The sequence below is a fragment of the Rhinoderma darwinii genome, chromosome 1, assembly GCF_050947455.1.
Source record: "Rhinoderma darwinii isolate aRhiDar2 chromosome 1, aRhiDar2.hap1, whole genome shotgun sequence".
Lineage (NCBI taxonomy): Eukaryota > Metazoa > Chordata > Amphibia > Anura > Rhinodermatidae > Rhinoderma > Rhinoderma darwinii.
In genome coordinates, this window is record NC_134687.1 from 373,995,857 (window position 1) to 374,021,702 (window position 25,846).

The 25,846-nt window shown below is 41.8% G+C and overlaps 1 protein-coding gene across 2 annotated transcripts in view; it reads right to left on the reverse strand.

Annotated features, from left to right (window-relative positions):
* Positions 1-25,846, reverse strand: part of TRPM3 (transient receptor potential cation channel subfamily M member 3) — a 480,072-nt gene that overhangs the window by 295,933 nt on the left and 158,293 nt on the right. The gene's annotated exons all lie outside the window — the stretch shown is intronic.

The following is a 25,846-nucleotide window of genomic DNA, read 5'->3' on the forward strand; positions in this document are numbered from 1 at the left end:
TATTAATGGCTTCTTGACCACTAAAGCGGATCTGTCAGCTGAATATGCTGTCCAAGTAAGATCAGCATATTACAACGACAAGTCCATTCTCCTATTAGCCAAAATAGCACAAAAAATATTGTGGCATCTGACTAAGTGGAGCGATTTAAGAATACACTCGACTCATAGTTAAGCGTCATAGTTAAAGAAGCTAAAGAGTTAAACAGTGGTTTTTATTTTGAAAAATGATCATTTTTGAGAAAGTTATGAGCAATTTTAGATTTATGCTAATTCGTTTCTTAACAGACAACTGGGCGTGTTTTTACTTTTTACCAACTCGGCGTTGTACAGAGGAGTGTATGAAGCTGACCAATCAGTGACCAATCAGCATCACACACTTCTCATTGTTCCAGCCCAGCTTCTTTCACTGCACAATCACACTGTGCTGTGGATCATGCTGGGCTGGAACAATGAAAAGTGTATGACGCTGATTGGTCACTGATTGGTCAGCCTCATACACTCCTCTGTACAACGCCGAGTTGGTAAAAAGTAAGTCGTCTATTAAGAAACTAATTAGCATAAATATAAAATTGCTCATAACTTGGTCAAAAATTATCGTTTTTCAAAATAAAAACTACTGTTGTTATCTACATTACGGCGCTTATCAGATTATGTAGGAGATAGGGCACTTATAATCTGGTGACAGAGCCTCTTTAAACTAGGTGTCAATTACTGCTGAAAGGGATGAGGAGAGACTAGAAGAGGCGGGAAGTGAATACATGAATGCACCAGTTTTATAACAAGAAGATCAGTGTATTCTTCTATCTTCTATCATTCCTATTAGCCAGATGGCACAATATGTTTTTGTGCCGTTTTGACTAATAGGAGGATGGACCTGTCCATAATAAACTGACCATAACTTAGGGCAGCATATGCAGCTGACAGATCTGCTTTAAGGGAATTTGTCCAGCAGTTCTGAAATTAAAACATTATTATGTGTCTCAAGAAAAAGAACAAAAAGCAAAGAGTAAAGCCTTATAATGTCAAATCACAAAAGTTGAGAGATCAGTCAACCTTATCACACTTACAAGTATTTGACCTTCACATCACTTATGAAGTTGTAGAACATTTCCCATGAAACAAAACGGGGATAAAAAAAGGGCTTCATTTGTGAACCGACAAGTATAAGGTAAATGTATACATTTTATAGTCACTTGCACAAATCTTAACACACTTGATCATGTGCTACAATTCAGCTACTTTAGTAGCACAATTACTGGATAGGAAAAAAAACTGAAAAATATAGTGTAGATGGCCACCGGGAGTGACTGACTGCAATAAGCTGGAAAAATATGAAAAATTCACATTGATATTCTGAGGTACTGAATAGTTGAACTAATGAAAATTCTTTTAAAGTATATCAATAAAAGCGTAGAACACATTTGGGGTTCCACTCATTTAAAGCGTCACGTTTTCTTTAATTCTATTCTGCAGCTTTAAGCAAGAATGGAGATAAATGATGACCGATGATGAGACACTTTATGTCAAAGCCAAATCATTCTTCTATATATGTCTACAAGCAGGTGAGGGGCAATGTGGAAGTGACATAATGGGACACTGCAAACCTCTAATTCTAGTGAATACTGCCAGTGCGGCTGCGGTTTACATAAATCACCATATAGTCCTAGGATACATTCTATTAGTGCTTTATCTAGTCCCTGACACTGTCCCTGTGCTAAGTGCTCAGTCTGATCCAATGGGTGCATGGCCCTCACTGCAGCCGGCCAGCAATAGTAATGCATGCAGGCCAATGGGAGAGATTTATGAAAACTAGTGCAAGAGAACAATGTAGGAGTGACTCATAGCAACCAGTCATCTTACAGATTTCATTTTCTGAAAGTCCACTGATAAATGAGGGCTGGAATCTGATTGGTTAATAGGAAAAGCTCCTCTACTTTCCTCTTGCACCCATGGAAATGCCACACGTATACACACTCAGCTCTTACCAAAGTTTGGTTTGTAGCAAAAGAACGTTTTCGGTATTTCAACCTTAGCTAATTTAACTTAATGATAATTGGTTTCTATCTAGCATATAAAAATCCTGAACATCCATCTTATTATTATTATCAATGTCTCCACCCTGATAATTGTCTATTAGGCAACCACCAACATATTGTGAATGTTACTAACCATTATGATACACCTTGCCATAAGCATAATTTATGGGTATACAATAATTACAATATATATATATATATATTTACACATATATAGCATGCAACAGTTTGTGCTAAATGAATGCACAGTAGTCCAAAAGTCTTAAGGAGGTATTCACAAGAAGTATTCCCAACAGAATAAGTACACTGAATGGGGGTCACCCGACCCCCATCCCACCTGGTGAGGCAACCGCCAACTAAAGGTGGAGAATGCGAGGTGGCCGTACGGCTGTCTCCATCCATTTGTATGGGAATTATGAAATTAGCCGAGCCCGCTTGCTTCTATGGATATGCCATGAATGTCTGAGCTGGGAATACCCCTTTACGAGAAATATGGAGGAGTACTCAAATTGCTGTGTAATATGTTCCATGTTTTGGTAAATTGTCTATACAATAGTTCTTAATTCCAGTTCATGCTCAATAGCTCTGTTTTTTTCTATTCCATATAATAAAACATATTAAGTTTATACAGAATATATGAACTAAATGGGGAGTACTATATCTGTCCCTATGCACTTTTAGATCTAAGACCGATGCCCAGCTTAACCTCCAGGTACACAGTGGACAGCATACATGTTGTGGACCATAGACTCCCAGAGACTACAGTATGCGATCATGTTGTCTGAGAAAGATCAACTATATGAAATGTGTTTAAACTGGACAACCCTTTAAATAAGAATAATCAGAACAATTAAATGTTACTATAAAAACAAACAAAAAAATATTCACATAAAAAAATGAAACAAATATATATAAAAATAATACAAACAAAACTAAAATATAAGAAATAATTACACACAAAACAAAAACATTCACGCACACAACTAAAATAGTTAAATGGAATATTTCTTTACTTAACTACTACTACAATAAGTGATTGTTTGTGTAATATACTGTATATCCTTTATCAGTATACAGAAGAACATGTATTTCCAATTAAGAGAAAACAGGTCTGCCAGTGTAACAGCGTGATCGCTCTTGACCTTCCAGCATTCTAAAAATGACCTTGTTAAAGAGTCAGACGGCAACAATCACGCCGGCACATAGATTGTGCAGGGCAGCACTTGTTAGACAGGATCGCAGACTGCGTTTCTTAAATCTTTTGGAATCTGATTATACAGGACATTCCATTACTTTTGCCACAGCAGGCTCTTGTAACAAGGCTTGCTGATTATTACTTACACATTGTTTCCATGTGATTTATTGAAGGATTTCATTTAATACAGATTAAGGTTTTTATTAAGCTGTGCATAATTGAAGCCTCAAAGCTCCATTAGCTGTCGTTCAATGAAATGAATTCATATAGACTTTTACTTTCCGTACTTTACAAAATATTGGCTCAAAATACTCAACTTTAGTACATAGTAAATGACAAAGTAATCCTTGTATTTTACAACCTACCATACTATGGAAAGGATGAAGAGATTACACTAAAACTCCATTAACTTAATATTTAATGGCCTGTTCATCGGACATCCAACTGCACTACTCCCCGTAAACAAGATCAATAACTACTTATAAAGTGCAAGATTCCTTGGTCGGAAACACTGCCAACCACAGGATTATCTTAAAACTCCTAGACTGGTGTCAAAATCTGTAACCGGACCCCTACTTACAATGTGTCTCTATAATGCTGGTGTCTTCTTATATGGCAGAGGTAGTTTGGGCCCCCTCAGGCACCTGAGTGCAACTGATATATCTGCACCACCTATAACTGCGCCCCTTCTGCCAACAACTGAATATAATCTGTGATCACCAGTATAAACCCCATTCATATCTGTAATTCATTTATTGCAAAAAAGATGTAAATATAAGTCTGCAGTTTGATTATGTCGCTAAAGTTAGGAATGATTGGTTCCCTGTAAAAAAAAACTCTACAGTTTATTCTCCATTTGGAAGGCAGGATTTTTGTTTCCCGATGTTATAATTACTAAATTGGCCCTAGTGAGTGTGGGAGTGTCTTAGATAGGCTGTGGGAGTGTCCTAGATAAGGTGTGGGAGTGCATTAGATAGGGTGTGGGAGTGTCTTAGATAGGGTGTGGGAGTGCATTAGATAGGGTGTGGGAGTGTCTTAGATAGGGTGTGGGAGTGCATTAGATAGGGTGTGGGAGTGTCTTAGATAGGGTGTGGGAGTGCATTAGATAGGGTGTGGGAGTGTCTTAGATAGGGTGTGGGAGTGCATTAGATAGGGTGTGGGAGTGTCTTAGATAGGGAACTGATGGGAGTAATGACAAGCTCTGTACAGCTTTGGGGAACTGGTATCTTTATGTAGGCCATGCAGGGAAGGATCATATTTTCCCTGTTACGCTAAGCCCCAGTGGAAAGAAGATAATAATAAATGTTAAAAATAAAATTTAAAAAATAAGCATTACTAACGGCTATTGTCCAATGTTTGTTTATTTATCCTTTTATCCTTTTGGGAGTTACACCATTCCTAAAATGCTTGTACATGGGTGCCTTAAAATGTGTATATGCTTTGTGCAAGAGGTTTTTGCACTGCAGCTTCCATGTATGCACTATAAATAAAAGCTGCATAGCACCGCTATAAGCCGAATCCGTCAGCTGGACTAAGATGTGATCTGTATTAGGGTTATTCTGTGTGTTAGTAGCACACAGGAGCCGCTGTCAGATGAGCCGTCGGTCCAGCAGACTGACGGATACGGATTATAAGGGCTCTATGCAGCTTCTATGTAAAGTATATTGTGCATACAAAAAGTAGATACAATTTTTAATAAATGTCAATTTAAAACAATTATATAAACACATAGCACACACATTTTATGAAAAGAAAAAAAAAGGCTACACAGGTTTGCATAGACTTTAAAGCATTTGGATACTGCATTATTATATGTCCAACGTGGACATGTTCTCATCATTCAGATGTTTATATATAGATGTTTGGTGTCACTATAAATGAGAAAATAAGGGGTATACTTTATTGGTTGATTAGAATGCTTTCACTTACAGATGGAAATAACCAGTAAGGCTGCTTTTAGTCACTTTATATTTAAAAAAAAAAAAAAGGTAGATTACTATTTACCGGTTGTATTATGGTGCTATGGAAGACCACATCTGTATAGCAAATAAAATAAAAATAATATAGAAATCAAAAACTTCTAAATCCTCTTACTATTGTGAAAAACCCATAAACAATAATCTCAGAACATGGCTTTCTGGACACCAGTAAGAATGGCTTCAAACTCGACTTTGAATGGATTCATGAAAAGCTTATTATGAATACTGCCTTATATAACCAGTGAAATAACCAAGTACGATTTTTAAAAGGTGATTTTTCCCATCCATTGGCCATAATTTAAAGAAAGATTTTCCATGTGATTTGTCTCTACATTCACTAAAGAAAAAAATAATTGCTGCACAGTAATTTACCTGTAATGCCATTGCCAAGCTGCTCAGAAAGGCCCTAGGGCATAGATATATTCATGGATTGATAGTGCTCCAGCAAGTATGTATGACCTACATTCAGCATTGGTATAAACTGGTGCAATGTATTAAAATTTAATTTGTTATTGTACCAAGAAGTGACACCCGTTCCGACTGTAAGTCACTATAGACAAGAAGAAATATTAGGAAGTTCTTGTAGACTTTTAGTGCATTCTGAATACATTATAGTATGTAAACATTTGCCTCCGTTTTCTTCATCTTTGTGTCACACTAACTTCCTCTCTGTGTCACATTAACTGTTAGCTGTACAATTTGTAAAATTGTCTCCACAAACTGTAGTCACCTCCACAATTTGTGCTTTGGAGTGAAATGCTGTTCCTTTAGTAAATATGTCCACATGACAATTTAGATGTTAGATGCGGGTCCTAGCTCTGGGATCCACACCTATGTAGAGAATGAGGGTTCCCAGACCCCGTTCCCGCTTGGTGAATGGGAGTTACGGAAACAGCATAAATCGCTGTTCTTCTGTAACTCCCATTTACTACTTTGGGAGTTACGGAACCAGAATAGCCTTCTTCAAAGAGTCTCCAAATGGTAACCAGGTAGGGTGACTCCCATTCTCAAAATAAGTGTGGGTCCCCAGTTTGGGACCCTCATCCATCAGACATTTATGGCATATACTGTGGTAATTCCTATTGATCACAGGAATGCAGGGCAGGCAGCTAAGTGGCTGTCTCTTCTAGCTACCCTTCATCTTAAGGTCTTTTTACACATACCAATGATCGGGCAAACGAACGTTCATATGAATGTCTGATATTGTCTGTACCTGTGCCACCTGAATTGTACAGTGCTGTGGCATATGTTGGTGCTATATAAATAAAGATTATTATTATTAATATGTGATATGGTATAGAGGCGTAGCTAGGTTCTCCTGCACCCGGGGAAAATATTTCGATTGGCGCTCCCCTCCCCCCAACTTCTTTCCTGACATCTCCTTCCCCATCGCCATGTTTGCTTTCTCTACCAATCAATGAGGTGTAATTTTTTTTCATTTTTTTTTATTTAACTCGAGCATAAAACCATTTGTAAATTTTACAAGCAATATTGTTATGTAAGGTAGTTAACATAACAATAAAAAGTGTGCCTGACTAAAACAGATTGTATAACTGAGGCTAATGAGACTATATGATTACATAATGGACAGCCTCCGCTTGTAGATAGTGCCACACTGCCCCCCCTTATAGATAGTGTCACACATCCCCCTTGTAGATGCTGCCACACAGCCCACCCTTGAAGATAGTGCCACATAGCCCCCCTGTAGATATTGCTACACTCCCACCCTAGTAGATAGTGCCACACCCCCCCTGTAGATAGTGCCACACTCCCCGCTAGTAAATAGTGCCACACACCCCCATGTAGATACTGTCAAACACACCCCCTGTAGATAAAGCCACACAGCCCTCACTTGTAGATAGTACCACACCCCCCCCCTTGCTGATAATACCACACAGCCTTCCTTTGTAGATAAAGCCACACAGCCCCCCCTTGAAGCTACTGCCACACCCCCCCCCCTTGTAGATAGTGCCACACACCCCTGTAGATAGCGCTACACCCCCTCCCTGTAGATAGCGCAATTGGGGCTCCCTCTAGGAGTGGTATCCCCAGCCAGAGCGCTGCCGATGCTCTGGCTGGGGATTCTGTTCAAGGAGGAGCCCCTGGACATATATGGACAGGGACGTCAGGGGCTCTCTCTAGGAGCAGAATGTTTTGGCAATGCTCTGGCCGGACATTCTGCTCCAGGAGGAGTGAATGGCAGAGCAGGGAGTGGATAATTTCCTGCTCTGCCATAATATTCAATTGTATCTGCGTCCTGAGGACCATAGGAATATGACAGCTTCCGGGACACGTCCGGGACTGTAATTTGCCGGGACTGCCTCTGTAAATTTGTGACAGTTCCGTCAAATTTCTGACTGTTGGCAACTATACCCATGCCACCCCCCTTCCTTCACTCCTAGTTGCGCCTGTAGCACATGCCCCGCCTGCCCTCCCTAGCTACACCCCTGGTATGATACAACCAATATTAACCAACAACTCTAAGAAAAATTTACAGAAAAAAAATTCCCATTTTTTTTTAAATCAAAAGATGGATGTAAAAAACAATAGAATCTATTTAACTAAATTTCAGTATACAATAGTCATCTGTATTGTATAGGACAACTCCTTTTCAGATTGCAGGCGCTTATGTAGATGCTCATTTTCTCTAAAGTGAGATCCAATGGATACTAGCGGTCACTCAGAGAACAGAATCTTGGGTGACGAGGCTCTAGGGTTTGTATAATACAGTTGTGTCCCGATTGGGGTCCACTTTTCTATTATCTTAACATTCCTTACTAGGGCAATTTAAAATGGGTAGTTTATAACAGACAACCCCTCCAAGCATTAAGATGTAATGTCAACTGCTAGTACAAAGCAAGTACCGGTAATGTCAACTGCTAGTACTAACCTAGTCACTTGGAAGTATTAGGTCAGTATTGCATCTGAAGATGAGGGGTTGTTTGAAAGCAGATGATTCCTTTAAGTATAAATATTACCTTATTTTTATCATAGTATATATGACACACACACACACACACACACACACACACACACACACAGACACACACACACACACACACACACACACACACACACGGTTCATGGTGATTTAAAAAGCTAGAAATTTTATGGAACTCTCCTGAAGCTATTCTGTCCCTTATGCAAGCATGGGATGACAAATGTGAACTTCTAAATTGGTCTACTGGACCAGAAAGATGAGCTTGTTTAGCAATGTCACTTCTAATACATTACAGCAGTAAAGAACAGTTATGCAGCCCATTTCCCACAGATAGCTTCAAAGCCCTATAGTCTGCCATTTGAACCATTGTTTAATTACCTTTGGCACAGGCTTGAGCAAGCCGCCACGCTGCCAAAGGAAAGGCATATTAATTGCATATTTCTATATTACCCTCAAATGCGTGCCTTTGATGTATAATTTCTAAGGAGCCTGTCCACTGAGAAAACAAAATAATTATGAAAAGCTTACATATTCACATTTTAGTTCAGTCTGCTTCAATCCTAAAAAGAACTGCAATTGACTCCAGTGGGAAATTATTTCTGCTGTCTCCCCGTGTCTCTCAGTGCACTAAGATAGATTGAAATTTATGTGTCACAGGCAGGTGCTGATCCAGAAAATCTTATTGTATCGGCTTGCTTGTAATAACATTATATATACATTATATATGCAAATGTATCTCTGTTAGGGTTTATTCCAGTATATAAAGTCCCAACATAGACTATTTTTAACTTTGTAAAACTACTCGAAAAATTTAGGACACATTAAAGTTAATGGGCAGTTTCTAACACAAGAGTTGGCAATGCACTGAGATAGAATCAACATTCTGTAACACCAGATGGATAAAACAAATAGGTTGCTAAGTCTAAGGAAGCAGAAAAAACGAACATGAGCCCACATTAACAAAACATTTTCTTATTTCAAATCTTCTAGTCTGAATTTACCAACCTTTAGAAAATGCAAAAACAAATGGAAATAACATTGATTATTCAATTATTGCTTCACGGCTTCTGGCTCTACTCAGGGTCTGTTTCCGCTTGGCAAGTCAGACTCACATAGTTGTTGTCAGCTAAAATCTAATCAAATCAACACTTTATGACTAGTCAGGAGAGTGCTTCTTGTATTTCACCTAAGGAAGCTTAGAGAGGCGACATTAAGCAAGCTACTAGAACCCAAAAATAAAGCTGTACACCCCCTGAAGATGAGAATGTTCTCCATGCGTTAATAATAAGGTCCCTACTTTCAGGGACCTCTCTACCAGCTGCTGACCCATGATGTTTATGTTTGGTCTCCCTGCAGATTACATAACACAGCAGTAGGGAAGTACGTAGTAGAGCTCTATGTAGGCTCTCGAGTTCAGCTAAAAGACCTATATAATAAACAAAGGATGGCAGCACTCCGTTCAAATTTAGTGAAAAAGCGGACTTTACTCACCTCTGCAATGCTTCAGCCCAACTCAATGGGGCCTTTCTCCTTTGTTTATTCCATACCCTAGTTCAGGGGTCTCAAGCACGTGGCCCGCGGGCCGCATGCGGCCCCTGGGGCTGTCATCTGCGGCCCGTGGGACACAGAGCCGCTAGTACAGACTCTGCTCCGGGACTCTGGAATTCCCTGACATCGCTGTCCACATATATGGACAGTGTTGTCAGGGTCTTCCCCAGAGCGGAGTCCCGGGCAGAGTGCTAGTATAGGCTCTGTTCTGGGACTCTGGGGAAGCCTCTGACATCGCTGTCCATACAGCGACAGTGATGTCAGTGACTTCCCCAAAGCAGGAGTCCCAGTGACGTTAGGAGCACAGCTGGAGTCCCAGGAAGAGCCTACTAGTGCTCTGCCCGGGACCCCAGATCTGGGGTTGCCCCCTGACATCCATGTCCATATATGGACAGTGATGTCAGGAGCAGAGCTGGAATCCCGGACAGAGTGCTAGAAGCGGCTCTGCTCCGGGACTCCAGCTCTGGGCAAGCCCCTGACATCACTGTCCATATATGGACACTGATGTTAATGCCATTCCCAGAGTTCCGGCGCAGAGCCCATACTAGTGCTCTGCTCTGGGACTCCGGCTCTGGGGTTGCCCCACATATCACATTCCGGTTCAGGAGGATCCCCTGACATCACTGTGTATGGACAGTGACGTCAGGGGCTCCAACAGTAGAGGAATCCCCAAAGTGTCGGCAACGCTCTGGCTGGGGATTCCCCTCCTAGAGGGAGTCCCAATGGAGTTATCTACTTGGGAAGCGTGTGGCATTATCTGCAGAGGGCACTGTGGCAGCATCTGTGGAGGGCACTGTGGCAGCATCTGCGGAGGGCACTGTGGCAGCATCTGCGGAGGGCACTGTGGCAGCATCTATGGAGGGCACTATGGCAGCATCTACAGAGTGCACTGTGGCAGCATCTACAGAGGGCACTGTGGCATTATCTAGGGGTGTGTTGCATTATCTACAGAGGGCACTGTGGCATTCTATACAGAAGGCACTGTGGCATTATCTACAGAGGGCACTGTGGCATTATCTACAGAGTGCACTGTGGCATTATCTGCAGAGGGCACTGTGGCAGCATCTACAGGGGACTCTGTGGCAGCATCTACAGAGGACACTGTGGCAGCATCTACAGAGGGCACTGTGGCAGCATCCACAGAGGGCACTGTGGCAGCATCCACAGAGGGCACTGTGGCACTATCTAAAAAGGGGCTGCCCAATCTTGACATGTGTGTCTGCCAAACACTGCTAACTGAGCCGCCGGACTGCATTTAGCGACACTTAAACTGGAAAACTGTATTGTTGAAATAAGCACGTGGAGAATTCTCTTAAATTTTAAACCTAGCGCTATTATTATAGTAATGTAGTATTATTATTATTATAGTAATATAGTGTTATAGTATTTCAAATAACTAATTGATTAACAATAATTTTGTATTGTATCAAATTTGAAAGTAATGCGGCCCGTCAACCTCCCATTTTTTCTATATGTGGCCCACTTACCAGGCCGAGTTTGAGACCCCTGCCCTAGTTGGATACTGGATGGATGTTCAAGGGCTTGCACCCATTTCCAATACACAGAACCTGCTTTTGCTTACTTTTTTTTAATATATATATATATATATATATATATATATATATATATATATATATACTCTTATGTCATCCCGTTTTTGGACAATACATTCTAAAAGTGATATATATATTTATATATATATATATATATATATATATATATATATATATGAATATATATTTACACACATATGAGTATATATATATATGAATGTATATATATATATATATATATATATACACATACACACATATACTGTGTGTATATATATATATATAAATAAATAAAAATATAAAAAAAAATATATATATATATATATATATATATATATATATATACACATGCACACATATACTGTGTATATATTTATAGAGAGAAACATAGAATGCAGTAACGGAACCAGGACTTCAAGATAGATATTTAGCTTGAGAAAGGTTCCTGTTGAACCGAAACGTCACTGTCTTGAGGTGAATAACTCCACCCTGTTTTCATCTATCTTGAAGTCCTGGTGCCGTTACTGCGTTCTATGTTTCTCTCTATCTAAAAAAACAGGAATTGATTAATCCCCTGGTGACGAGCACATGGCCTGATTTTCTGGATTTGTGGAGTGCTGTGTTCATCTGTATTTGGACTGTGTATATATTTATATATATACTGCAGCGTCCATGGCCGCGGGCCGTCGGGTTTACTCACCTCCCAAAGCCCGCAGCCACGTATCTCGTAGGGTGCGCGCGCATGCTCGTGCCCGCACTTAAAGGGCCAGCGCGCGCACATGAAGAGAATCATCATCATCAGCACACATGATTTCCTGGACTATAAGAAGGTCCCAGCCCGTCTGATCCTTGCCTGAGCGTTGTTAGTATATCCCAAGTCTGTCTTGCAAATGGTCCCTTAGTGTGTCCCGTTCCAGTTGTTACCCGTGCTCTGTTACCTGTTCCTGTATTCCGTGCTGTATTCTTGTTCCTGTGCCTACTAGTTGGAGTCGTTTCTACTGCACCGCCACGTCCAGAGGGATTCGCCACGTCTGGCGCAACCTTCGGCACCTGTGTCATCTGCCACGTCCTATGCCATCTGCCCCGTCCAGTGTGATCCGCCACGTCTGGCGCAACTGCGGCACCTGCTGCCATCCGCCACGTCTGGCGATACCTGCTGCACCCATCTCCTTCTGTGCCAGAGCTGCGGCCACTTTCTGGACTATCCAGGTACCCTTGTGCGGGACTTTGTACTGCTGGGGTTCCCTGTTGTTTGGTCAGCTGCCTCCCTGCTACGGCGGTGCGGCCTAGTGTGTCCACATACCCACAAATCCTGACATATATATATATATATATATATATATATATATATATATATATATATATATATATATATATATAAAAAAATCACTTTCAGAATGTATTGTCCAAAAACGGGATGGCAACAGAGTTAATCTTTGTAATCTATTATTTATAGACCATTATACATGATAAAGACCATCTCAACTCAGAATACAAATAAAATCTTCTGGGTACAGTTACATTAGCGTACAAAAACAGGTGCGGCACTATTTTTGGAAGAAAGCAAAGCAGCCATGTTTTTATAATCCTGGAGATCCTCTTTAAGGAAAAAACTTTCAGGGACATTTTTCTTCAACGTGTAGCTCCACTATAGAAGTTACTTTGCATGAAATATTTAATAGAAATTCACTTAAATAATGTTATTAGCAAAAACTGCAGAAGAGAACTTAAACTACTGCAGGGAAAATTGAACAAGAAAGTGCATCACTTGCTCACATATCAAACTGTCAGAAAATGTTATTGGTTGAAGTTTGTGAGCTGGAACCGAATGTGATTTACTTAAAATTCATAGAAAGCTGCAAATCCTTAAGTCGGGGGACTGATCTCATCTTCCTTTTTTTACTTTTAGGGCATGGCCAGATGTGGTGGAATTGCTCCGCAGCGGACCCGTTTCTCCATTGCCTTCCACAGCTTTTTAGTAGGGTTCGTTTGCACGTTGCGGACAATTCCGCTGCGGAGCATAGGCTGCGGTGCGGAATTTGGTATCCGCAGCATACAATGGTTGTTGCGGACGTGTGGCGGACTGGTTGCGAACTCATTGCGGAATTTCTCAATTGACTTAAATGGAGATTCAAAATTCCGCAATGAAGTCCGCAGATGTAATGTAGATGTTATGTGTGCTGCGGAGCGTATTGGTTTTTTAACATGACATTTCTTCATTCTGGCTGGACCTATGTGTATTTCTAGGTCTACAGCCAGACTGAGGAAGTCAATGGGGCTCCCGTAATTCCGGGTGACTACGTGTGTGCACCCGTAATTACGGGTGACTACGTGTGTGCACCCGTAATTACGGAAGCGTTGCTAGGCGACGTCAGTAGTCACTGTCCAGGGTGCTGAAAGAGTTAAGCGATCGGCAGTAACTGTTTCAGCACCCTGGACAGTGACTACCGATCCCAATATACAGCAACCTGTAAAAAAAATAGAAGTTCATACTTACCGAGAACTCCCTGCTTCTTCCTCCAGTCCGGTTTCCCAGGATGACGTTTCAGTCTAAGTGACGGCTGCAGCCAATCACAGGCTGCAGCGGTCACATGGACTGCCGCGTCATCCAGGGAGGTCGGGCTGGATGCCGAAAGAGGGACGCGTCACAAAGGCAACGGCCGGGTAAGTATGAATTTCTTTTACTTTCACTAGGGAAAGTGCTGTCCCTTCTCTCTATCCTGCATTGATAGAGAGAAGGGAAGTACTTTCACCTCAATACGCAGCGGCTAGTCCGCATCAATTTACTGCACATTTTGGGCAGATCCGCAACAGAATCTGCAACGCAGATTCTGTGCGGCATTGATGCGGACAGTTGCGGAAGAATTCCGCCACGTCTGGGCATGCTCTAAGGTAGATACCATGTAACCTACCCAAACAATTCCTGTATATTTTAAGGTTTTACCTTTGGAGCTATTCTGTATACGGTCGTCATTTAGGACTCTAATCGATCAATCTACCTAATATATGGATGCTGTCATTCTTAACAATAGATGCATAGGTCTATATAAATCATATTAAAATTAAGAACCACTGCATACTATAGATAAACTAAGGGCAGAATGAAAAATAAGTCAACCATGCATTTTATTAGAGTTACCTTTCAACAATTATTGTGTTCTGCAGTAGGTAAGAAAGAAAACTGATAAATGGAAGAAAGATATGGAAACAGAAAAGATAGGTAATGGAAAAAAAATGACAATATATTGTAATTTTTCAAATGCATATTTCTATTTATATGTTTACAGGGTAAGAAATCTCTCTCTGTATTACTTTGCAGATAGATAGATAGATAGATAGATAGATAGATAGATAGATAGATAGATAGATAGATAGATAGATAGATAGATAGATAGATAGATAGATAGATAGATAGATAGATAGATAGATAGATAGATAGATAGATATGAGATAGATAGATATGAGATAGATAGATAGATAGATAGATAGATAGATAGATAGATAGATAGATAGATAGATAGATAGATAGATAGATAGATTCTATTAGCTTCTGAGGGTAACACTCCAAATACACTTCCTGCATACAGATGTGTCAGTCTTTACCTTTCCTCCTATCTCAACACATAGATGTAGCAATCTTTAACTTGAGTATTGATGTGTTAAATACACAGTGTCAAGAAACTTTAACTTGACTTTTTAAATGGTTTTCAATGGCTTAAGTGGTAAGTTATCAAGCTGCTGCAAGTTATCAGAGTTAAGCTAAGGATTCCTGCATCCGTATCCTGATGTGGGGCCCTATGTGTCAGTCCTTGCCTTTCTTGATATCTCAATATATCCTGACATGTGTGGCCTGGGTTTACCAACTTTTTAAATAAACATGATTTTGCAATACTCTGTCACGAGATATCAATGCTATATGTGTCTGTGTGGCCACCCAGTGGTTGTGATGTGGTTTACAGCCTGTCAAGGTTGTTGCTAGCATGTCGAAAAATTATATTGATTTTCTTTAATGAGAAATTGGAGTCCTTAATCAAATTCTAGCAAACATTAGGGTGGATACATCTGTACAATACCTAAAACGTATATACAGAGGAATCCCTTTGATACGACCACTCCAAATTGAAATGTGAAATATTCTAGAGTGGTAGTTCTCAGAAAAAAAAGAAGAGGAACAGCATGCATAGGATATAAAGGACTTAAAAAGCTGTTACAGTCAAATCTGGTCCTGATGAGGAGTGGTCTTCTCATAAAAGCAGTCTCTTGGAGAGGTTTCGCTTTATATGTTGTCAAAAGCATTGGCTGCTAAAAAGATGACTGTTTCAAGAACAGGTTTTACAACTTTAACATAAGGCTCAGAGAATGATTGAGGTATGGGGTGTAATTAGAAACTTTTGGACGCCCCCCGCCCCTCCGAAAATTTACCTGGTCCATGTGAAAGTTAGGGTATGTTCCCACTCGCCGGCTGTGTTGTGGACTAATGTTTCGACTTTGGCCAGCGCCAGGACGCTGTGTGCTGGGCCCTGAAGGGCCTGATGTGGTAATGGGGCATGTAGGCTCCCTAGGCTATGGGGCCTGGTCCCATCTAAGACCCCTTTAGTTATGCCACTGATTGAGTTTTTTTCTGAAAACGTCTTTCAATTTCATATGCATATACAGAGAACAATCAGTGCAAATCTTAGTCTGTCCCTTCTCCTAGAGCATCTCCTTCAGCTTACTACTCCTAGCAGCTATGGTGAGTGCACCATGTCAGGATTATACAGTGTGGAGGAGCAGTGAGGATATAATGCTCACTACTTCACGGAACTGCAGTACTTTCACTATGTCCTGCAAATTGACATAAAGTTTGCTGTGCAGTGCAGGACTCTCTAACTGAGTACTAATGCCTAATACTAATCAAGGATGGTGGAGAGCAGTGGTGTAACTACCGCAGTAGCAGCCATAGCTCAGAAGAGAGCAGGTCTGCATTGCCATCGGACTGCTCGGGAACGGGATTATGTGAGTATGTAAAGTTTTTTTCTTTTTTCTAATAAAACTGTGAGTGGCATTATCTATAGTGGGGGCTCTATCTACAGGGGGTCATTTATATGTGGGCCACTATATACAGGGGGTCTATATGTGGGGCACTATCTACAGGGGGGTCTATATGTGGGGATGTGGGCCACTATATACAGGGGGGGTCTATATGTGGGGATGTGGGCCACTATATACAGGGCAGGTCTTTATGTGGGCCACTATATACAGGGGTGGTCTATATGTGATCCACTATCTACAGGGAGGTCTATATGTGGGCCACTATCTACAGGGGGGTCTATATGTGGGGATGTGGGCCACTATATACAGGGCTGGTCTTTATGTGGGCCACTATATACAGGGGTGCTCTATATGTGAGCCACTATCTACAGGGTGGTCTATATGTGGGCCACTATCTACAGGGGGGTCTATATGTGGGCCACTATATACAGGGGGGTCTATATGTGGGCCACTATATACAGGGGGTCTATATGTGGGCCACTATCTACAGGGGGTCTATATGTGGGGGTGTGGGCCACTATCTACAGGGGGGTCTATACGTGGGGCACTATATACAGGGGGAGCTATATGTCAGACACTATACAGGGGTGGGCTATCTATAGGGGAGCTATTTTTTTAGGGCCCTTTCTATAGGGGTGGTCAATATGTGGGACACTATATACAGGCGTGGGTTACCTGTGGGGCAGTGGGGCACTAGCTACGGGATGGCTATATGTAGGGCATTGTCTACAGGGGTGGGCTATATGTGGGACACTATATACAGGGGAAGCTATATGTGAGACACTATCTACAGAGGTGGGCTATACATGGAGCACTATCTATAGGGGAAGCACGGTGGCTCAATGGTTAGCACTATTGCCTTGCAGCTCTGGAGTCCATATGTGGGCACTATCTACAGAGGCTCTATGGGGGTCACTATCTACAGTGGGCTATGGGGGCACTATCTACAGGGGGCACTGTGTGTGTGTGTGTGTGTGTTTGTGTGTGTTTGTGTTTAAAATGGCGCGCCCTATATGCTAATTACTTTTTAACGGGTCATGGGCGGTGCCGCTATCCTGAAGAGTCACATAGTCCTGCCTCCAAACCCACTTTTCCATGTTTGAGTGACATCTCCCTGGCTGATAAAACTGATACAACTTTCTCAGATGCACCATTGCCTTGTGGCACTATACACACGGGGGGGGGGGGCTGTGTGGCGCTATACACAAGGGGGAGCTGTGTGGCACTATACACAAGGGGGAGCTGTGTGGAGCTATACACATGGGGGAACTGTATGGCACTATTTACAAGGGGGAGGGCTGTGGCTCTATCTACAGGGGGCTTAGTATGGTGCAATCTACAGGGGTCTGTGTGTGGCACTATCTACTAAGGGGGGGCTGTGCTGCACTATCTACTAAAGGGGGCTGTGTGGCTCTATATACAAGGGAGGGGGGCTGTGTGGCACTATATACAGCGGGAGCTTTATGGCGAAATCTACAGGGGGGCTGTATGGCACTATCTACAAGGGGGAGGTGGGGGCGCTATCTACAAATGGGGTGTGACACTGTCTATAGGCGGGGCTATATAGCACTGTCTACAGGGGGGCTGTATGGCACATTCTACATTGGGCACTATTTATAAGGGGGGCTGCTTGTGGCACCCAGGGGGGGGGGGGGCGGTCAAGCATTTGCTATGGGGCCCAGTCTTTCCTAGTTATGCCCCTGGTGGAGTGTCAGGGGAATTTTGCCACTAATTTTTGGTACTATATTTTATCACAACATATAATATTTGGGGACCTCTTCTGTATACTGTATATAATTCTTGGAAGTTGTATGTTTCTAAAAGTAGTTCTGCTCACTGGTACAATTGCTCTTTTTTTGTTAGAAGGGGCCTTATTCGTCCACACCGCATTTCTACAATGATGTAGAATAGGCCCTGCAGGGGTGTCCCATGCCACCATGAAGTAGGTGCGTGGCTGTCTAATAAAAGCTTAGCTCGCATTGTAATGGCCAGGATTCGAAAAACATCTGATCACTTAACCCTTTAATCACTGGGTTCAATAGTGACAGTGGTACGATCAAAAGTTTCTGCAAACAATTTAATAAATTGACATATTTAGTATAAAACAAAGAGGTTTTGGTTTTGGTTTCCTCTGACCACAATATCCTGAAAAATTTAGTGTGAACTGTGAACAGTATCAAAATAAGAAAACAAACAATAACTATTCCCTATCCCTCAAAAGAAAAAAAAAACACTAATGTATATGTACCCTCAAATGATGGCAAAAAAATATATAATTTCTCCATAAAACATAGCCTCATACAGCTATGCTAATTTAAAAAAAATGTAAGCTATGGCTAGCAAGAAGGGAAGAGGTAAAAACTAAAAAAATGTTTTATTGAAAAGTTAAGTAGGATGTCAATGCAATTGACGGCTAGAGTTGCAACATTTTATGTGTTAACCATAGATACCAGTGCCTGTTTTCAATCGCTATTCCTAATATTAGGAAAGTATAGAATTAAAGACAGCACTTGTTCGGACTGATGCTGAGTGATGTGACTTAGAAGATGATTGATGTTCAGAGTTCAGCTTATTTTTCATAGTGCACAATGTGAACATCTCGAAGTTGGCAAAAACATCAGTCATTGTCATCTTGTCAGCCGCTAGCTTACAAATGGTTTTGGACAAATCAATACAATTAGAAAAAAAAATAAAAATAATGAATTTAAGCTTATTATTCATAAACAGTATTAAGTTGATATCTTATTCTATTAAATACTATTCATTATAGCAGTGTTCCCCAAGCAGTGACTGTGGAGTAACATACAGGTCTCAGGCACGCTGTATGCGACTTTCTGTATGCAGATTGATATACTAGTATACACCAATAACTATAGGGATAAAACATTGTATTACTGAAACATGGGATCCTCGTCAGAGCCATTTCACTGGGTCCAGACCATATAACATGTACTTGACATTACAGGCAACAATGTAAAATTGGACTTTGTATCTACACCACAGCACTACAACCTGGAATCTGGTCAATAACATTTGCAGTTTTGTTTTGAAGTCTGTTTGCAGTAAAATAGAAAAAGATATACAGTATTACGTATTTCCAGGGAAAAGGAGTGCTTCTCAGACAATGGTTGTTTTACTGTAGTGACCCTACACTTATAACCCTGCAACACAAGTTTTCATCATGTTCCCATACAAGAAATTCATCTGTATCTGTTGAGATTGTTCCATCTATAAAAATGATGAATTTACTAAAAGAAAAATGTTTTTTGTTTTTTTGGTACAGTATATCTTTTAATTCTCTTAATGTAAAAGGGATACCTTTGTTGTCCATGCAAGAGAAGCTAAGCTGATATTTGTGCAACGACCAGTGGTATGAAACTAAAGTTCAATATACATAAGGCCTCATACACATGAACGTGTTTTTGCGGCCGCAATTCACCGCAAATCTGCAGGTGAATTGTGGACCCATTAATCTCTATAGGCCCATGCACACGACAGTGGTTTCCACGGTCCGTGCATTGGCCGGGAGCCCGGACCGCAAAAAGATAGGACATGTCATTTTACGGGCCGCATTTGCGGTCCGGGCTCATTGAAATCAATGTGTGCACAGCCCATGATTTACGGGCGGGCCGCGGATGACACGGGCCGTGCACACGTCTACGGTCGTGTGCATGAGGCCTAAGACTTTCTATTACTTTTACTTTGCTTATCTCGGATAGTTCAATAGTCATTATTTGCTCCTTTACCTTGTTTGGTTGGTTATTCTGCACAGTTTATGGCTCAAGGATTTAGATAATACACATTTATTATAATCGTTTTTTAATTTTGAAGCAGCACTATCAAGCACTTATGAAGTTCGCCGGGATAAGAGATCTTGTCAATTGGCACCTACGTTTCAAAGTCCCTGCCCGACCCTATTCTGTCTATCACTAAGCCACTGAGACAACAGATAGGAGTCCTCCATTCTAAATTAATAGCCTTCTACGTCTTAACCAAAGCTATTAACCCCTCTTGCTGGGATTGCCATGGCTTCGCTACAGTCCTCGATTGAAATTCCGGAGAGGTCCTCCAGTGGGGACCCAGATCCCTTCACCGCTGTCTGCCTCAGGTTTGACCTGTCGTCTCTCCACTGCCTCAATTTCTCTCTGGACTACCTCCACCATATGCTGGTTACGCAGATGTTTTTAGCAAAAAGGAGGCAGAAATCCTTCCTCCTCATCGTCCTTATGACTTCCCTATCGAGCTGCTTCTTGAAGCCACTCCCTTTCGTGGACGTGTTTATCCTCTCTCCTTGCCCAAAACCCAGGAATATCAGAGTATGTCAGGGAGATCCTAGAGAGGGGGTTCATCAGGAAGTCTACTTCGCCAGCTGGAGCTGGATTCTTCTTTGTGGAGAAAAAGGATGGATCACTCCGACCATGCATTGACTACCATGGGTTAAACCAAATCACGATCAAGAACAAGTACCCCTTGCCGCTTATCTCCGAGCTCTTTGACAGGATTCGTAGAACCAAGGTGTTCACTAAGCTGGATCTATTCAGGGCTTATAACCTGATCCGTATCTGCAATGGGGACATATGGAAAACAGCATTTGACACCCGAGACGGTCACTATGAGTGTCTCGTAATGCCCTTTGGACTGTGTAATGCTCCAGCTGTGTTCCAAGAATTTGTAAACTAAATCTTCCGTGATCTTCTGTATGTCTGTTTGGTGGTGTATCTGGACGACATCTTGATCTACTCATCGGAAGCATGTACGCCAAGTCTTGTTGCGGTTAAGGAGGAATAAGCTATGCGTGAAACTCGAGAAGTGCATACTTGAAAAAAATCCTTGCCTTTCCTGGGGTATATTATTTCTGATCGTGCTCTTCAAATGGATCCAGAATTGGTGAAGTCTGTCTTGAGTGGCCACATCCTCAAGTTCTCCGAGCTATCGAAATATTTCTCTGATTTGCTCATTTCTATTGTCAATTCATCCCAAATTTCTCGTCTCTTACTGTCCCATCTCTGTCCTTACCATGAAGGGAGTACATGACAAGGACTGGACCTCTGAGGCAGAGTTGGCATTCTTCAACCTCAAGACCGCCTTCACTTCTGCCTCTGTTCTTCATCATCCTGATGTGACTCAACGGTTTTTCTTGGAGGTTAGTGCCTTCTTCCATTGGTACTGGAGCACTCCTGTTTCAAAAGAATAACAATGGCAAGTCAGTATAACGCAGATTCTTCTCCAAACTCTTCTCTTTTGCTGAGCGCAACTACTTCATTGGGGACCGAGAATTGCTCGCTGTCAAGTTGGCCTTGGAAGAGTGGAGACACCTGCTGGAGGGGGTAATCATCCCATCATCATCTACACTGATCACAAGAATCTTACATATTTTCAGTCCACACAGCGACTAAATCCTTGTCAAGTCAGATGGTCGCTGTTCTTCGCTAGATTTAAATTCTTTCTTCACTTTCGCTCTGCGTACAAAAACATTAAGGCCGATGTCCTGTCCCCGTAATTAGAGACTGATGACTCTGAAGAAGGTCCTCAGCACATCATTGTTCCCTCTAGGATTATTGGCGTAAACCCTCTACAGATCAAGGACATTCCTCCTGGAAACATTTTTGTCCGTTCTGCTGACAGGAAAATAATTATCTTCCCACAAATTTGGTCCCAGATTCCTCGGTCCCTACGAAATATTGCAACAAATCATCCGTGTCCTATAAGCTTCGGCTACCTCCTACCCTCAAGATTCCCAACTTATTCCATGTGTCCCTCCTAAAGCCTGTGGTCCTGAACCGATTCAGCAAAACCCCTGGTTCTACTGTTGCTCCCTGCAGTTCTTCTGACATTTTTGAAGTAAGAGAGATCCTGGATTTCAAGGAGGGAGGACATTCTACCTCGTGGACTGGAAAGGGTTTGGTCCTGAGGAGAGGTCATGGGAGCCTGAAGAAAATGTGGATGTTCCGGCTCTTATCAGGAAATTTCTCTCACGCTCTGGACCTAAGAAGAGGGGGCGTAAGTGGGGTACTGTTATGGCCACAACCGCAGACCCACGAGCTCATGCCGGCGTCTCCCTCCTCTGAGACGCCGGCACACTGTACTGTCCTCGGCTGCTGCTAGGGTGCGCGCGCTCGCTCCCGGCCTTAAAGGGTCAACGTGTACACCTACAAAAAGCTCTCTATCCAATCCTACTCACCCTGCTGTATAAAAAGGACTCTGTCCTCTTCCACCTGGCCTGAGAGTTGTTGTGTCTGCCCATGTTCGTTATTGCAAATGGTCCCTTAGTTGAATCCTGTATCCCGTGTTCCCGTATCCTGTTCCTCGTATCCCGTATCCAATAATTGTATTTGTTCCAGTGTGAAATCTTGTGTCGGAGTCGAGAGTGTCATCTGTGCCAAGTGTCATCTGTGCCAAGTGTCATCTGTGCCAAGTGTCTAATACGCCACGTGTTAGCTACGCCACTTGTTTGCTATGCCACGTGTCTGCTACGCCGAGTGTCTGCCACGCTGAGTGTTTGCCAAATCTTCTACCCAGGTACTCTTGTCCTAAAAACTATCGTTGTTTTGCCAGCTGCCACTCCGCTACGGCGGAGCGGCTTAGTGGGTCCACATACCCCACGACCGTGAAACCTACTGTATATTTCCCTTAGTTTATTGAGCAATAATGACACAATGCTTTGTTTTCAGTACAATGCTTTGTTTTCAGTGCCCGGTAAGGTACTAAAACTGACATTTTCATTGAGAGCAGAAACATCTTAAGTGAGTTTTTGAATGAAGATACAAGCAGAATAAATATAAATGTGTAAGATTTTTTATCTCATTTTCAGATTATTTTTTTTCATACACGGCAAAGCTTTTTCTGTTTTATTGTTTTCTTTTTTAACTTTAGCTTACAAATTGAAGTTATATTTCAGAGCTACCACTAAAGAAGTAATGACTTGTGCGCGAAAGGTCTCCAGCTCCCTCCTGTGGAACCTAAATTAATTTTATTACAAAGGAATCTCACCAAAAAAAACAAAGTGCACAAAATATTGTTGTTTCTTAATCGTTGATCCATTTTGCTCTGTATTCCTATACACAATATTTAAGGAGTAACTTGTAGAAAAAACATAATAGATGAATGACACATGTATGATGTATTTCACAATCTAGGAATAAAACATATTAAATGGCTGAAAAATTAGGAAGACCTTCATTTCATCAATACAGATAAATCACCATAATTTCCAATGCATGGCAATCTGGCTAACTCTTTTATTCCCAAAAATTTCCGATATTCATTGTAGTTGAGGGCGATGGACTTGATAAAAAGAACTTTCATCATGAATTGGCATCACTGTATTGATGAGTGTGTCATAGTTATTAAAAACAGAACGAGACATTTCTTCTAATCAGATTGTATTTATGTTGATCTGAAGCACCATAAAACTGAAAATCTTTTACAATTAGTTGCAATGGTTAATTAATTAAACAGGACCAGGCACCATTTAGCCATTTTTTAGCTTTAGTTACTTAAACGACTATAACTTTTTATTGGTTGGGTTAGCAAAGTGATTTTTGTTGCGATGTTTTTTTTTTTTCGTGATCAATGCAAGTTTCTTTTCTTAGAATTTTTAGGCTGGGTTCACACGTGGCGGAATTTCACTTAAATTCCGCTGCGGACGCTCCGCAGCGTTAATCCGCAGCGGAGCCGTTTGTCCATTGACTTTCACTTTAATTTAGCAGTGTTCGTTTAGACGATGCGTAAAATTCCGCTGCGGAGCATAGGCTGCGGAGCGGAATTTGGTGTCCGCAGCATGCTCTGTCTGTTGCGGAGCAGTGGCGGACTCATGGCGGAATTTCTCAATTGACTTCAATGGAGATTCTAATTTCCGCAATGAAGTCCGCAGCTGTCATGCACATGTTATGTGTGCTGCGGATGCGTCTTGCTTTTTTAACTTGACATTTCTTCATTCTGGCTGGACCTATGTATTTCTAGGTCTACAGCCAGACTGAGGAAGTCAATGGGGCTCCCGTAATGACGGGAGCGTTGCTAGGAGATGTCAGTAAATAGTCACTGTCCAGGGTGCTGAAAGAGTTAAGCGATCGGCAGTAACTGTTTCTGCACCCGGGACAGTGACTACCGATCACAATATAGAGCAACCTGTCAAAAAAATAGAAGTTCATACTTACCGAGAACTCCCTGCTTCTGTCTCCAGTCCGGCTTCCCAGGATGACGTTTCAGTCTAAGTGACGGCTGCAGCCAATCACAGGCCAAGCACAGGCTGCAGCGGTCACATGGACTGGCGCGTCATCCAGGGAGGTCGGGCTGGATGCCGAAAGAGGGACGCGTCACCAAGACAACGGCCGGTAAGTATGAAATTCGTTTACTTTCACTAGGGAAAGTGCTGTCCCTTCTCTCTATCCTGCACTGATAGGGAGAAGGGAAGCACTTTTCCCGCAGTCCGCAGCAGCTAGTCCGCATCAATTTTCTGCACATTTTGTGCAGATCCGCAGCAGAATCTGCAACGCAGATTCTGTGCGGCATTGATGCGGACAGTTGCGGAGGAAATCCGCCACGTGTGGTCATGCCCTTATACACCTAATTTTTGTAACTTTTTTAACATTTGTAGGTTCATAGTTTGAAAAAAGTAGTATAAACATGTGTTTTTACTTTTTAGCTAATTTTTCTAGTAATTGTATAGTGTTACCCTAAAATATACTTTTTATTTGTGATCGTCATTGTCTACTATATTTTAGGGTTATTGGGTCAGGGCTAGCGTTACGACAAAACATTTTTTTGGGGGGATATTTTACGTGTAATTTTTATTTAATTTGCTTTCTTTTTTTTTTTATTACCATGGCCTGTCCCTCAAAGATCAAAAAATACCTGTGAAGGACTCCCGTTAGTGACCGGCCCATCGTGTTTCTACGTCGGTCACTAACGGGCCTTATTCCGATGCCATAGACTTTTTACGTCGCGGCATCGGAATAAGTTTACAGAGCAGGGAACTGTCAGATCTCCCTGCTCTCAGCTGCTAGAGGCAGCTGAGGGCTGGGAGCGTCCCTGCTCTGCTGTGTGAGATCGATATCAGTATCGATCTCACCCGTTTAACCCCTCAGATGCGGTGCTCAATAGCGAGCACCGCATCTGAGTGGTTTTGGAGAGAGGGAGGGAGCTCCCTCTCTCTCCCACCGACACCCGGCGATACGATCGCCGAGTGTCTGTGTCTGTAATGGCAGCCGGGGGTCTAATAAAGGCCCCCAGGTCTGCCTGGAGTGAATGCCTGCTAGATCATGCCGCAGGCATGACCTAGCAGATGCCTGTCCGTGTTGAACGGACAGGCAGTAATACACTGCAATACAAAAGTATTGCAGTGTATTATAAATGCGATCGCAGAATCGCATATTATAGTCCCCTAGTGGGACTAGTAAAAAAGTGAAAAAAAAGTTTAATAAAGTTAATTTTAAAAAAAATGTGAAAAAAAATGAAAAACCCAGCTTTTCCCCTTACAAAATGCTTTACTATTAAAAAAACAAAATAAAGTTAAAAAGTTACACATATTTGGTATCGCCGCATCCGTAACGACCCCGACTATA